Source organism: Solenopsis invicta, chromosome 2 (assembly GCF_016802725.1).
Source record: "Solenopsis invicta isolate M01_SB chromosome 2, UNIL_Sinv_3.0, whole genome shotgun sequence".
NCBI classification, from domain to species: domain Eukaryota; kingdom Metazoa; phylum Arthropoda; class Insecta; order Hymenoptera; family Formicidae; genus Solenopsis; species Solenopsis invicta.
In genome coordinates this window covers 3,978,063-3,994,973 of record NC_052665.1, presented here as the reverse complement: position 1 = coordinate 3,994,973, position 16,911 = coordinate 3,978,063, and the positions used below count along the sequence as shown (strand labels likewise).

The 16,911-nt window shown below is 37.7% G+C and overlaps 1 protein-coding gene across 3 annotated transcripts in view; it reads left to right on the top strand.

Annotated features, from left to right (window-relative positions):
• Positions 1–16,911, top strand: part of LOC105198996 (teneurin-m) — a 535,513-nt gene that overhangs the window by 23,169 nt on the left and 495,433 nt on the right. Inside the window, exon 2 of one of the 3 annotated variants that reach the window (XM_039445978.1) lies at positions 15,660–15,714. The exons of 1 other annotated variant lie outside the window; for it this stretch is intronic. The gene's annotated coding sequence lies outside the window, so the exon portion shown is untranslated. Of the gene's footprint in view, positions 1–478; positions 1,005–15,659; positions 15,715–16,911 lie in introns of those variants that run through there. One more of the 3 variants, XM_039445980.1, reaches the window with a different exon arrangement.

Sequence of the window (16,911 nt, the reverse complement as noted above, 5' to 3'; positions counted from 1 at the left end):
ACGTACCCGCGATTCTCCGCGATTCTCCGTCGACGAGTGAAAAGAGCGAAAAGCTCGACAAAATGATCGCAGTCTCACCTCGCTCGATGCCGCACGACCCGCCGCGAATGGAGTCAATCGCGCTAGTGGCGGCGCTAGGCGCAAGGTGACAAACAAAAATATGTTAAAGAGGTTGGGTCTCGTCTTAATATCTTCATAGTTGGTCATATTGTTTGTCGACGGCAAGCGGCAAGTCGTGTATCCGGAGGTGTGTCGAAACGTGCGTGAGATTTAATTCGCTTCAATCTACCGAAACGAATAATCGATGAAGGGGCAGCTATATCATCGGACGTCGCATTCGGCAGACTGATAATTATCATGCGTAGTTAGAATCGCGTCGTCCGCCGCTGTCTGCTTCCTGCCGCGGTCGCGGTACAAGTGACGACGCGCGCGCCCAGCGTTTCCGCGTAGCCGGCCCGGGCTAGGTCAAGCGTAAGCGTACGTTACATGTAAACACACGAGGCGTCGCGCAACCGCTGGAGCGTCGTAGTTGTTTCGGAGACGCATTTATGGCTCGTTACTCAAGACGCGGGCGGTGCGTGATGTGCCCTTACGTTCAGAGCGTCGCCGCGGTGGTGTGTGAAGTTGCCCGCGCTGATATCCGTCCGCCATTAGAGACTCATTCGCGCCAATTTGCGTTGTGTAACGGGACACGTAACGTAACGAACGGATCGGTAGTTTAGTGGTATTACGATCGCAGTCTTTTCATGCCGCTCTTTCTATGTAACATACATCTTTCGTAATAAAACGTGCGTCGCGTGCTATTATCGTCGGAGTGACGGGCGTACTGTCGATGCACGAGCATCGTATTTCGGTAATTAGCGATATGATGATTGTGTCTAACCTTTTCTTCGCGAGTGAATAGTGTGAATTAACTTTGTACGTGAGGAAACGACAAACGTGAGACAAGGGAGGAGGAGGAGCAGGCCGGGATAGTATCGTGCGATAGCAAAGCAACTATATTGGTAAGCAACTTATTTATTTATTTGTCAGTTGCATAATTAATTGTTTAATACTATGACGATTGAGCCTGGCACTATTCCATGTATACGTTTCGGAGCATTGTTTAATACAATGCGTAGAAAATAATTTTGATCATATTAAGATACTGAAACACTATTTGATTCGTTGTTCATAAAAACCTACAAAAGATTTTTGTCACCTTTTTTACTACAATTTTTTATCTTTTTACGTCTTTGATAATTGATTTATATTATTACGTATTTTGATATTGTTATGTTTTTAAGATTTATGTGTATTTGAATAACACAAATATATAATTATTTTCTATTAACTATAAGTTTGAAACAAAGAATCAGTTAAAATTAGCACGTACTTTATAAAAAATGTATGCTGCGATAAAAATGTTAATAAAAAAACCTTTAAAATCTCTATATAAATTTTTTGAAGTCACTGATTTTAGATCTGTGTTCATAATTGACAAATTTTTAATGGCAAATTTAAAATAGCGGGCAAAATAACTGTTAAGATATGTTGATTTAATTAATTTTGATTTCAGATATGTAATCAGCGACTTTAAAAATCTTCATCTACTAAAATTCAGTAAAATACGTTCAATAGAAAAATTGTCAAAGAAAAGGTTAATAAAATATTAAAATTAAATATGAAATTTATATTCAATATTTATACACACGCTAAATTATATTGAAAAAATCTTAAAATAAATTTTTTTATTAGAAAATATTTTTGAATTTATATATTTCCAAGTTCTTTTACACAGTTAAAATACACATGAAATAAAGAGAAGACAGGTCAATTTCTTGCTATAATAATAACGAAAAACATGTTAAAAAATTTTTCGTTGTTAACATGAAATCGTTCTCTTTGTTTTTGTAAATACTTTAATTTTGTAAAAAAAATTTGAAATTCTGTAAAGTCAATTTAAAAATATTTTCTAAAAAAAAGTTGGCAATTAATTTTACGATCGCCGAAAAATAATTTATTTTTAGGCATTTTTTAAAACAAGATCGCTGTACATATTCTTCTCTACTTTTGTGCATATTTAGCAAAGATCTACAATTTTTGGTATGACTACATATTTATTAGTGTTTACAGTACACGTAAATTTAATAACCAAATTATTTTTCAAGCCGACTGATGTTTTCTCAAAAACTATTGAAACTCTTCGTTTAAACTTTTGTATACATATAAAATAAATATTAGTTTATTGCATGAAACAGAATAAATAAAAAATATTTTAAATTATTAAAATGACACCGTTTAAAAAAGAAAGTATCCGTTTTTAATAAAATTCATCGAATTTAACATTACGAAAAAAATATATTACATATGCAAACGAAGTCGATAACTTCAGTAGTTTCTGAGAAATCGTGTCAGCCGGCTTGAAAAATGCGTTTGTTTTTAAATTTACATGACATAAAAACTAATAAATATAGCCGTATCAAAATTGTAAACAGAAAAAAAAGCGTAGAAAAATATGTGCAGCAGTTTTTTTAAAAAAATTCTCAAAAAAATGGGCAAACTCTCGTTCTATCTAGACTAGACGAGAATTCTCTTTAATATTTGCTTTGGTAAGTAATCGCTGTTTTAATGCAGCCACAAATCCTTAATCGAGAAAGTTATTTGATCGCCAAATCTAATATTCCGAATTAATCGTTTGCATTCTTTGACGATCAATCTTTAAAGTGTTCTAACATTGTATATTGTGTATTTTTGTATTGAATTTTCTATATACATATTTTTTTTCAAGCTTTTGTTTTAAGTTACTCCTCGTCAGAGGGGAATACAGGATATCCACTTATTTTACTTTTTCACTCAATAAAGCCGACCGGCTTTGTATTTGTAATGTAATTAGAAGCGTGGTAGAATCGGCGTGCTCAATGAAAAGCGGATTGAGAGAGCTGTTTCTTCTGACTTTTGCCGTTCTCTCTGTTTCCCTCCCACATTCCGGCCATCCCTCTCCTATCGCTTTTTCTCATCTACCATTGAATCGCGGTTCTTATCTTTGAGAAGTACGAAAAGTCTCGGCACTTCCTTGATTCGCGAAACAAAGGCCGCTAGATTGAAATTCGTTTATTGCAGCCCGGCTGCTTCTATCGAGTTCGACGTTATTCTTTCTATTACAACGATAAGACCGGTGAAGTCCATTCACGACTACCGCCCACCGTTTCTTTTATTCGAGTTTTCTTTCCACGAGTTACATCTTCCTTTTTTAAACTTTAGCTAATTAGAATTGATGCTATTAAATTATACCACTGCTTATAAAAAAAAAAGGAAACGTTCCAATACCTATTCGCACAAATAGCATTAAATGTAATTTCCTCGCTGTTTTTTTTTCCTCAAGGCTATTAAATTCATCATTTACAAACTGTTATACAGTTATTTTGTCGAACAATCTGAATTAGTCGAGGTATAAAATGCATTTTATAGACAATTCAATATTTTCGACGTGATGAATAATTTTGAAATAAATTCGATCATTCGGCTTTATAGAACTATTCAAAAGAGATGATGTAACAACTGGTGTAATAATGGAGGACCTTTCGACCTTCTTTTACTGTCGAAATGTTCTCTCGGGGTTAGATGAACGACGATCAAGCGAATTTTTCCAAGTATGTCCGCGTACAGAAAAAGGAAATGTACGGGAAAAAAGAGAAAACGACTGCGTCAGTTAAACGACACTGACGTCTCTTGCTCGGTTGAAATTCTCGGATGCCGTTTAGTTCAAAGAAGAGAGATCCAGAGCAAGGAAAAGAGAGAGAGAGAGACAGAGGATAAATAACGTCAATGCCGGTCGCCGCGAAGATTCGAAACGCAGTGGACGATGACGTTTGTCTATGCAAATTCTTACTGTAGAGACTGCTACGAGATCCCGAGCCTTGCGTTCTTCCGCTTTTCATTTTTCTGTCTACCTCAGCTATCTCTCCGACTGACGTTACGCACGGACGTTTCCCCTAAGACGAACAGTTGACAGTCCTTACCATCCCGGCTCGTTGGAATATTTTACATTTGACGAAGGAAAAATTGATTGTCTAGCGGCTTTCCGTTTCTCTGTACACACGCTATTAAATTCGACTCGCAATGTCATCGCTGTCGTGGATTTGATCGTAAAGGAAGCTCGTGCCGATAATTTACGACGTGCGCTCCGCCGTTTTGCCTCTCCCGAATAAAAATCCACGAGAAAAATGCGCGCGCATTTTCAGTCGGACCGACAGACGGGCGAGGCGACTCGCATTATCTGCGTTAATTAGTGTCATGCATAAATGAGCGAACGGGGCGCACTACAAAGGCGACAATAATCGCGCGGGATTATGTGTGTCTTTAATAATTGAACGAAAATGATTAATTATTATCGCGCGCCCGGTACTTTCAACATTTATCTATGTTCTTTCAGTCTGCACTCGCGCGCGGATGTAAAATATTCTGGTATATTGGATATTTAACCGCCGTGAGAAATTGCAGCCGATGACTATTATCGGTGATAATGACTGGCATACTTGGCGTCTGTATCGTTTCGGTGAGCTGAAATTAATTTTACAAACTCCGTCCTTACATCTCCTTTATTGTCATCGCCGGAACCGAGCTGAGCGGCGCGGTTAGCGCAGCGAAAATTAATATTTGCCCAACCGTCGAAAAGTTTCAAGAAGACTTAACGGAAGTGTCAAGTATGCTTATTAACTCGTTCGCGCGCAAGAGCATTACGTGTATGCATGCGTGCGTGTTGTGTGTGTGTGTGTGTGTGTGTGTGTATTTCGGGAAAAAAGAAAATTGCACGCGTTTGCGAATCGTCTTTACGAACTGAAACAAAAGTGAAAGGGACATCTCTCGTGTTTCTCGCTCGTATTTCTTCGTCTTCGGTGAGGAAGGATTTCCCCAGCCAAGACGTGGGCTATTTGCCGAGAACGGTGGACACACGGCCGATCCGCACAGACGGTCGCCATAAAGAAGGATGTCATCGCGAATCCAGAAAACGTCGGTTGTTTCCCGCGACCGCACGTACACACACGCACACGCACACACACACACTCACACACTCGCATGCTCCGGGAAAGCGTAGCCGGGATAACGCATCGCTGTAAACTTTGCACAGGAGCGGCTTTGTTTCGAGCCATTTCGTAACGCAAAGCGTATCCGGATATATTCGATGGCGTGTTTTAACGTTGAATCGGATTCGACGTATCATCACGAGATTACTTGTTGCCTTCGTTTTACGTAGGCCGCTGCTTGTTTGAGATACATCGCTCAAAAAAGGTTGAGATCTGTCCGTTAATATTAACACTCTAATGAAGTGAAACATTGGCCACTTTGTAATGTTACTGAGCTTTTTAAAACTAATTATCCCCGATTATATCACTGCATTGAAAAAAAGCTTGTTGAAAAAGTAAAATATTTAATCCGATAGGATTAACTAAATATTGAATTGGTTTAATAAATTTTTTTATTAAACCAACTCAATATTTAGTTTTATTATAGAAAATTTTATTTATAAAAAATTCAAATGGCTGATATGAATAAATTATATTTGTTGTGCAACTAAATAATTATTGAACGAACCTAATGTTTAGATGATCCTATCGGACTAAATATTTTAGCTTTTTAATGAATTTTTTCTCGATGTATATATATTGTTTTATTTAAATTATTTTAACTTTATTTAAGACTGAAAAACGTAAATTTATTTATATTTAAATTGATTTTACGATTTGTTTATTTATCTACCTTTGACGCGCGTGATATTTTCAAGAATCCCGAATCCAGAAATCACCACGGAATTCAATATGCGCTATCAAAGGAGCGAGGAGAACGTCTTCCGAGTGCGGACGGATGTGCGAGATTCTGTACGAAAACATTACGTCAAATTTGAATAAACTAGCTGTTGCGCGAGCAACCGCGTCGCCGTAAGAACCGGTGGAGTCTGCGGTTGCAAGGGCGAACGAGGGATGATGGGGGAAAAAAGGCGGCGGTATAGTTGCTTTACCCGCGTTGCGGTGCGCGGAGCGTCGACTTTTATGAAATACTGCTTGGCGAAAGTTCGCCGTAGGACCGCCGAGCCGCTGACACCTGCAATCTGCGTTCTCGGCTGCATTCGAGATGCATGCGCCAACACGCCCGTCGGCGGTATATCCGTATTTTACGATTACTCCCGTGCGCGCTGTCTGCAGCTCCGCGGGACTCGCCCGCACGGCGGAAAGCGTTGTGACGCATCGCTTTTTCCGGCACGTGCCGTTGTCTTAGGTATGAATTGTGAAAACGAACAGGATCCAGCGCATATCGTAAACAATATATTGCGCGCGTTAGGAAAGAGGGAAATTCGGTATTTCGCGAAGACGAAAGTTTTCTAAAATTTTCTCTTTGCTATTATTTTCCAAGTTTCGATCTAGATTATTTAAGTTCGCGTACGACTTAAATAAACTTAAATTTCTGTCATCAATTGGCCATAGCTATGCAAGAAACGTCTAACCCACATAAAGTTTGTTTCGAGGAAGATGCAAACATTTGATGTAACTTTAAAATGTAGGTAAAAACTTTTTTATTAATTTTAGGCACGCGCGCGTTAGGCTCGGATCTTTTTTGTTTAATGTAGAAAAATGTACGGACTACTCACTGATTACCAATTATTATCAATTTGAAAGAATAGCACAACTTCAAAGTTCTGTTGAGAGCGCGGTAACAAAACGTTCGACACGACACACCAGCAAGAAATAATTTCACCTTGATAAGGATCCATGTTTTATTGTGCGTAATTACGGCATACGCGACGCTACGAGATTTAATTATCTCCAAGTTCTCTCCCTCGTCGTCCCGTGTTTGCCGAGACAAATATCAACCGTCGTGCTTCCTTCGCAGCAATCCCGCCGATAGTAGAGCCAAGTTAGAAACGTCGATAAATCAGGTTAGTGCTAGCGGAGAGAGAGCATTATTTACGTTCGATCTGACGGCGAGTTTAGAAGTTTTAATAGCTCAGTGACATTTGTTTCCGGACTGGGGCGAACGCGACGTATAACGCATATTGGGAATCTCTGCGCTCTGTCGTCTTGCCACCTTATCCATAGAAAAGTTTCACAATCGAAGTTTTCTGAGTTGTTTATGACGTCAGTAGCTCGTTGCAATAGCCCATCCTGCGAGAGAGAGTTACGACATATACTTTTATATTATCACTACTTCAGCGATCCATCTACTTATAACATATGCGCCCGCATTTTACGTTTCTACCAAAACCAAGTTATTCCGTGATGTAAACTCGAATACGTAAGGCACATGGACTTGTTGATTATTTTTACAAAATGCAAAATGTATAGAAAAATCATCTCTCACTTTTTCCACAATCGTACATTCCTTGATGCACTCTGATTTTTTCTGTAAACGTTACGAAAAATCTGGTAATTTAGAAGCATTTTTAACAGTGAAAGAGTAAACCTTTTAAATCGCTTGGATTCAATTTTATTCTTCAATTAAATAATTCCGGCTATTCACTTATTTAATTAAAAAAATTTAACTTGACTAATTGACAAGGCACAATTGTAACAAATTGTCGCAACTGTTTAATTCACGAGAATGGCCTTTTTCGCGAAACTATTTTTTTTTTTACATTTACGAAAAAAAACCCACGAATTTTAAACGTCAGTATTTGACGATCTGGCCTACTTGAGAAAAACGTTCACGTATGCATATGGCTTAATAAGTTCGCTTATCGATTCTCATCAGGTATGTCCTGCTACCTGCCTGACTTACACGAAACTATTTTGTAGTACAAAAGCGCGGCTCGCATGCCCTTCGCGTTATTAATTATTCATCTCGCGCCACGAGAACGGCGACGTAATGAGCGCCCGTGCTCGCGTCTCTTGTCTCTCTCTCTCTCTTTCCCTTTCTCTTGTTCAGTCTTCCACTCACATGGCGCTTCTTCATCCATTCTTGCCTCGCGCGCGGCTTTTGCTCGAAAGTCAAGAAAGATTATTAATAGCCCGCTCCCGCGTGAATTATCGTGCGCTCCACGAGATATCGTCGCGAGCACGTGCGATATTCAGCGAGTTGACTCCGCGTTGCACTGCAGCATTAGCGCCTGGTACAGCACGGGAAAATATCTGACCCAGTAGAAATTGGGTTGCTCCTCGAGATGCTTCGTTGCATTAATATGAGATCAGATGCCTCGCATTCAGTGGCCTGACTTCCGTGTTATCTCACGAGTTCATCGAACTCTCGCTCTACGCGCGCCACTCGAGAATTTAAACTTTATTTATTTTATTTTTTTTTTAATGAAAAGTAGAGGAAGAAACTCGCGCTGTAAAAGAACAAATAAACTTTAATAATGGCAAAGATTTTTTTTTGTAAGAGTAACTATGTATTTTTAACCAGAGATTTCATCTGCAGAAGTTAAGTGATTAAATATACAAAGCGAGAGATAGAGTACTGTCCGTGTAATTGCAAAAGCTATTCATTTCATGGAACATATCCGTGCAATTTTAATTGATGGCCTGTTCATAAATATTACTCGTCAATACTATACGTAACATAAAATATGCAAATATTCCTAAACTATTTAACTAACTCGCATCTCTGGTTATGATACATTTAAATATCGTTTGCGAGGATCTCGAACAGTTAATGGTATGGTGCTCGAAAAAGGTAGGAGTATGTCGGCACACGACAGAGGAACTAAGAAAGAAAGGAAGAGGAAGAAAATTCTCTCTTCGGAGCAGGAATATAGTCTCTTTCTCCAATAAAGGCGATACAAACGAGCTCATTATGCGGAAAGGGGCGCGGTTTCAGAGAGTGGAGCGCGCCGGTGCAGCCACCACGAAAACGAACTCTCGGAGTCAGTTCTCGACAGTCTGGTTCCTCGGCCGTTCCCGTAGCGATAAAGATAAAGAAACGACGAACCGGCCAGGCCGACGTAAACGCGCCGCGCTACGCCGCATAACGCTCCCCTATCGCGCGTATAACGTTCGAACATTAATTTGCATTCGCGTGGCTTCCTGCGGCTTCGTCTGCTCCGAGGCAATGGACGGAGCCAGATGGGCACGCGATAACCAGTCAAAAAGAACACCCACTTTGTCAAGCGAGATATAAATTGTATTTTTTTTTCATCGAGATAGGGAAATTAGTAGTGGCGCGAAGTTTTCCGAGTTAACCCATTTTTTTTTTTTTTTTTGGTGCCGTTGATATCTTTTTTTTCTTTCCTTTTTTAATAGCTGTAAAGAAGCTCGGGTCATGAATTTTATTTAACGTAATACAATATTACTCTTGAACATTGTATCAGAGCACATTCTGCGAGAGTTTGCTACTATAACTGGCGCTGGGTTAATCCTTCATATTATGCTTTTCGGTTTTCCCCGTTAAATACATATAGAATATCTTACGCAAGCATATTACATTTCTTGGGGAAAAAACTATTTATATATAAGAAAGAACCAGAATTAAAATGAATTAAATATATTTTTACTCATAAAATTTACTTTAAATGGATTCGTATCTAATGTCTCTATGAACTCTACAAATTTTATTATGGATGATTTATTGTGAATAATTTAGTTTCACACATTATCTATTTTATCCCAGACGTTCTAATTACCAGGAATATCCTTTTCATTTCAAAATTTCCTAAGAATTTTAGCAATATAATAATAATGAAAAGTACAATATATATATTCTATTTTGATCATCTTGTTAAAATATTTGTAAACTTTTCGTTCTTTCATTCCTTTAAGAAAGAAAAGCAAGAAAAGACAGTTATCTTATATGAAGCTGTGATTAAAACTCAAATCAGTTTTGTTATCAGCAGTGTCATGCAAGGCAGGCATCTCTCCTCCTCACGTTTATCGAAGGTTTATATATAGGTCTTCCGTAGATTCTTCAAGTCACGAGTTCCTGACGTAGTTCCGCAATTGGCTAGTCTACTGAAGAGCCATACGACAAGAGAGTAGCCTCACTCAAAAGACTCATTAACCTCACAGAGAGTCGTTAGCATATTTGTCCGTTGACTCGATCTTGATGAAGAGAAACCACTCGAATCTTTATGCGCACACATGCTTTTCTCTTTGTTCAGCTGAAGAATGGCGATTGTGTGTAACTTGTTAGCTGTTTGAAGACTTCTTGATTTTTAGAAATCAGAAATAGTTATAAATTTTTTTTATCAAAATTAAATTTAATAGTTTATTTTAGCATTTATTATTGTGTCACAAATCGTTTTAAGTGTGTATATATGTTGTGGTTGATAATTATACAATATATAATATTATGTATCGACCTTTTATAAAATATTACAGAGCGTCAAATTATACAAGTTATATAAATAATAATGTTGCCTTGTTGCAATTTTCACGAATGTTGAACGTTTGAATGGTTGTAATTATAAATGCAAGATATACGTTGTTGATGACGTCAAATAAAATCAATAATTACCATGAGGTTGCACAGGTTGTTTGACTATTGCGTATTGTGTATTATTCTTATTTACAATAAATTCGATCAAATACAATTAACACAAATTATATAATAATTTAAATAAATGTAAAAGTAGAAGTAGAGAGATATGAATATTTTATAAAGGCAGTATAAAGAGTTATTGAAGCAGTATAAAAAAAATAGTGTAAAAAGTTCTACTGAATAAAATTAAATGTTGTATTAAAGTTGTAAAATCAAAGTAGTAAAATTAATTTATTTTAAATTTTATTAATGAAAGCCAATATATACATTAACTGTAATTATTAAGATATATAAAAAGTTATACTCTCTGCATATAAAAGGGCATCAATTGAAAACAAAAATCAATTTTTATTCCATTAAAAAATATCTAGAAATAGACTTTTATTTTTAACAGGTTTTTAAAGTTTGTGGATATTTATTTATCTCATTATTGCTATTATAAAATATTGTTTTCTAACGATAAACGAATATTTCTGTTAAAAATAAATTTTTAACGTTTATTCTGATACAATACTTTTTTACGAAAATTAAATAATCTAATATAGTCTGAAAATTTATTTTATATAATCGGATAAGTCTTATAAAATTGCTAATACAAGATCTATAAATCGTACGTTATAATTATTGTGTAATGTTTATAGATGAACTTATCATTCTGTTTAAAAACGAATAAATAATAAAATACCTCAAATAGAATATCAGAATTAAATGTACACACTTTTTAGAATAACGAATAATATTATTGAGTAAAAAAAATTATTTATAGTCTTTCATGATGTAACTTAATAACAAACTGCACACATGTATTTTGCAGTGCAGACATCGTTGGAATCACCCCCTTTCGAAATTTGATGTCGAGTACTATGTGAATGATTATTTGAAAACGATTTGCGGAATCTCATTAAAGGCCATTTGCATCAAACGTCAATTAACTCATGTTACGCGTTAGAATATTCAGTGCACTTTGTGTTCAATCGGCCTTTTAATTAGCGATAGAAGTTAAGTCATTCATATTGTGATAAAAGGTTAAAAAATATATTTAATCTATTATTATTTACTCTAAAAATAACATGAAAAATCACAAATATACAATAATTACAAAAATATCGATTTCCAATTGTATCAATACAAAGTTGTATCTTTATAGAAATTTATAGAAATTTTTCTCGCAACTTACTTTTCTTTCTGACTTTGTATTTTTTGACACGATTCAACTAAATATTTTTCCGATACGTTCGTATTTTCGTTTGAGATAAACTTTGATCAGAAAGATGTTTAGTGCGATAGTTCCTACGTCTGTAACGATATTAGACATACCCGCACTGGGAAGTACGCATACGTGTCGGTTTCTAGCTATGTTAAAAGTCTGAGCACGTCGCACCACCGTCGATCTGCACCGAAATTTCAACGGAATTTGATTTTTTCGTTCTTTCGCAATCCCTTCCACAAAGCGAGTCACCCGCTGCCGTCGATGATTCGTCGATATTCCTACAATGGAATATTCCCCATAGAATAATTGACTTTATTGGATTACCCGGACTGCATCCTCCAATATGCGTATAGCGCGCGATGAACAAAATAAATGTTCGCAACCTGTATGAATTATTCTATCAGGCTACCATCACCGAAACTCAAAAATGAACACGTACCTTTCACGAGAGATAATAAAGCTCTCGAAACAAATATCATTCTGTTCCGATACCTATTCTTACGGACTAGATTATTTTACAATATTTTTATTTTGATAAACGCTCCATAAAAGGATTTTACTAATCGTTTATTGCGAGCATCGTGTAATAAATAAACAATATGATAAGTAATCTTCACGATAGATATTTATAATTCTACGATAGATTTAAGGGATATTTATTGCCACAATTGCCAGTCTGCAAAGCGCGCACGAAAAGAGGAAAGAATAAAATCTTGGAGGGTCATTTCCGTGCACATGCGGATACGTGGTCGCACTTTAATCGAGATAAATCTCGATATTTATAGCTGACGATCGGCCGGATACGTTGGGCATTGTACTTCTATAAATGCGCCAACGCGTCTGCAGCTGCACCCAGGTTCGGATATAACATCTGAGCTTATTATATGCGATCGCGGTACAGCTCACGTCGGCGTGCATTTATGTTTTGCGTTTACGTGCCGTGGGTGGATACGAAGAAGCACAGTATGGCGAATGGCGCGCGGCATAATATGCAAAAGCAATAATTTGTTGGAGTTGAGAGAAATTAAACTGGCGCAGCAGCATTTGCAAGAACTATAAATACGTATATCGTAGGTTGCATGCGTGTTTGTGACATCATTTGCAAGTATTAATTAGTCAGTGATTTAATTATGCAGTTTATATTGAATGTTTGTCGATGATGAGTAAAATATAATACATTTATGCGACAATTTCATTGACCTCAAATAATTGCACTTTCTCTAGTAGGATTAAAAATAACATTTTCTTTCAGACATCGTACATCGTGTATTCTTATTTAAATTCAGAAATGATTTTTTTTTGTTTTTGCAATATTAAAGTCAAAATATTAATTTTACCAAAAATATGAAAAATCGTAATGTGGAATAGAGAGATTGCACTTGATCGTACGTTTAATGGTTGTACAAGGAAGTAGGAGCTTCCAAGAGTCGAGCGATCCAATGGAAGCGCTCTCGATGACGATACGGTTTTCTCTGGGATTAGCCCGCGCAATATAGCAGTAGGAAGTAACGGCGGAATCTTAGACACGGGGGTAGGATTAGTGGCAAGGTGTTTCAAGATCTCGTGCGCGCAAGGGGTTTTATGTAGGCCTCGCGATTATGGCTTTTACGAGACGATTACGTGCCTCGCGTCGCCCCGCTCGTAAACTTGATCGCGCTACCTGGAAGACGTAATTTCTGACCGGAGATATGTAAGGCGTGTAGTTTGTACCGCGATTATCTTTACTATACGATCTTTGCATAGATGCGAGCGATTCGTCGAAGGCAGATTGAGTGTCCCGTCACGCGATTGTACGCAAACAAACGGTGAAAGACGGGGGTCCTACTGCTTTCGCGCCATTGTGCGCGAAAACTTGCAGGTGAAAGCTCGCGGAGATATCGTACTTCTATCCCATTGTCTTGATTTCAACGCTATCGTTGTTCCCAACAGTTGAAAATCTTGGGTTGATTTTTCTCGTAATACGCGAGATGGGCAGTGAAATATTATTTCTGACCAAAATATCGCATGAGAATTTGAAACTGAATAAAGTTTTCTGTAACGTAATCGAATATAACTTCTATGTTATATATTTGAAGTATATAAATAAAAAAGTTTTACGTTTCACGTACAGATAAAATTACTGTTTTTGAAATGTACAAAATGTAAGAAAGTTCTATTTGCTACACGATTAATATAAATGTATAAAAATACAGTTTTTTTTTTTTATACCTCTGGTAATGTAACTTCGATTTAACGCGTCACGTATAAGAGCACATCTTCATTTATCGTTGTTTTATATTAAATTTTCACGTCGGAGACTGTAAACGCGACTTTATTACATTCACCGTGACCAAATGTCGCGCACTGCCACGTTGAAACCGGCCATATGATCTGCTGCGTGCAATTACTTTTTTTACGAGACCTTGTGTGTGTAATGTGTGTATGTGCCTTTCGCGCGTTTTCTCGGTTTTCTCGCGCTCGTTTTCAGTCGTAAAACTTTTTCGCTAAATGAACCTGGATCAACGAGGTGCCGTGACTTAACTTTTCGTATTTAAGTTACACCAGTTATCCGCATATACACATTATTACAACAATTGTAAAATCGCTTGTACTTACACGGCACAATGCATCCCTGAAGAGTTTCTCTACTTTTAACGCTCTACTTGGTCTACTTTGTCAAAAGTGAAACATTATTTCTGATTATTTAACATTTTTCTGCATGGTGTAGTCCCGATGCGTGCAGCTTTCGCATTTGGATCCAGTTATTTTATTCATTTGCTCATTCACCCACCTTTTCGTTCGCCGATATCGAGTTTTTATCAAAAATTGTTTTCAATTTAGTGCCCGCATGACACAGACTCGCGAGTACGAAAATTAATTTTTTTCACAAGAGCGATTTTAACATTTGCACATTTAGCAAATTTTGTTATCTTTTCAGCAAATTGATTTTAACAGTTAACAACAGCGATCTGTTTAAACGAAAAGGAAGTTGGAATTTTTTTTTCCCGTATTGTAGGAATCAAAGATGTTCAGTATTAATAAATTAGTAAAATATTAACTGCTTAAGAAATTAATTTTGATTTTACATTCCTGCATCTTAAATGTAATTTTTAATTCATTCTTTTAATTATACTTTTTCACGATCTATGAAAAGACTTCGATACCTCCGCGCGTCATAAATACCTACAAATTTGTGTAGTGAATTTTTTACGAAATAATCTCGAAACTGCGACATTCCATCCACGCGCATACCTTCCGTGCGACAGATTCGCATCCGATTATCTATGGTTTTCGATGCTGATCCCATACGTCAGATGAGGCATGCTCCCATGAAGAGAGGAAGATCATCTCGCTTTATGGGTTCCGTACGTGTCCACCATGGAGCGGGGAACGATATTGTATGGTGTGCGTCCTGTATTGTCCTCGTTTATTTATCGTCGCGAATGCGATACAATTCCGAGGGTCTCCGATACTACGGATACGAGTGCGAGATACGTAGAATCTCCCAATGATTCAGATCCCCCCTGTGTCCTTTCCACTCGTAGCTAGCCAGATAGCGCGTTACATCGATATGAAATCCTGCATGATCCTCGAATCGCTGCTATAGACATCGAGAGAAAGAGAGAGAGAGGGTGAGGAAGAGAGGAGAGGAGAGTTATAGCCTTGCCCGATATTCTGCAAATTTATCTGCATAGTATATTTCAGACGATTATTGCGCTCGGACGTCTCTAAACATGTTTATTTTACAGAATAATTTATATTTCTCGTACATTGAGAAAAATTATGGTCCGTATTCAGAACGCGCTTATAAAGATGCTTAGTTTGCTTTTTTGTTTGCCATTGTATCCTTGTTCTACATACATTCTCGTTCTAATGAACGAGAAAGGTAAAATGACAAAAAAAGCATGCTACATTTTTATAATCTAACCGCGTTTTGAATACGAACCGTATGTTTATTTATTTCAATTTATTTTGTATTTAAATTATACATTTTTACTAATGCCACTTTTATTTATATGTGTTACAGGTATGTACATAAACACATACAGAGGCCAGTACCAACTTATATCAGCAACTATCAAGTACGTATTTTAGTTTCACAACGCCGCGCGTCAGAAACTAAAAGTAATGTGAATATTAATAGTGCATAAAATTTTAAAAACGGTAATAGGACCGAATCGTGACAAGTGCATTTAATTTTAACTTTCATATAGAATTTTTTAAAAATATGATACGCTCGTTCTAAAATAGGACGATGTATCAAGGAAATATTGATATTTGGAACAATCACAAAATTGCAAACTTTCCTTGACTATCAGAACGAAAAGAAATGTGAAAAGTTACCGATGCACTTGCCAGATAAATACTTCGCGAATGGGTCAACCTGTGGCACGAAGTAGTTCGTGACTCGAAGACGTAATTCTTTTCTAATACTCTCCGATCGAGCGATTGGAGATCGCGAAATGTAGGTCGTCGTATGTCTAAAGCCCGTTGCGCAGATGACATGACTTTTAATGGACGGTCGACTAAAAAGGACGCCAAAAAAGATACGAAAGGCGCGCACAGATGGAACTTTTATCGTTCAGTAGCAGAGATGATCCGGCTGCCCGATCCGCTATCCTCGACTCTCCATTCTTTCCTCATCGTTCTCGTGTCTGTTGTCGGAGTCGGCGCCTCCGTTGTCATCGTCGTCGTCGTCGTCGTAGTCGTCTTCGTCGTCGTCGTAGACGATGCCCGTTGACGACGAGTCTTGTAATCAAAAAGTCATTATCCACGGTTGCCTCCGACTCCTACAACTTTCCCGTTACCGGGTCCGACCACAATTCCTCGGAGTTCCTGGCATCGGGGACGATGCGAAATGAGAGACAATGATACTACTTCGTATTAATTTCCCTCTTCGTGCGACGGGGTCCCCTCTTGTTCCTTTCGCCCAGCGGAACATCCACCATGACTGCAGCACACCCCATTCCCCTCGTCGTTGGGCATTCGTAAAGTCCTCATTGTTGAAATTGCTCTTGTTTTCATCTTCCGTTTCTCTCGCCCAATCTTGTTCCGTCTACTGGTACGCATTCACCTTCGGCGCGGCATCGGAATGACGTAGAATCCAGTATCGCGGAACGATTTAATGTGGTATATGCAGGATACTTTGATAGATACATCGCGGCGAGCGCGACCGCGATCTGAGGGAGAACGGGTTACGATATGGGCTGGCACGAAGCGAAATTATTACGCGCGATATAATCACGTCACACCTGCTTTAATCTCCAAATAGAACACGG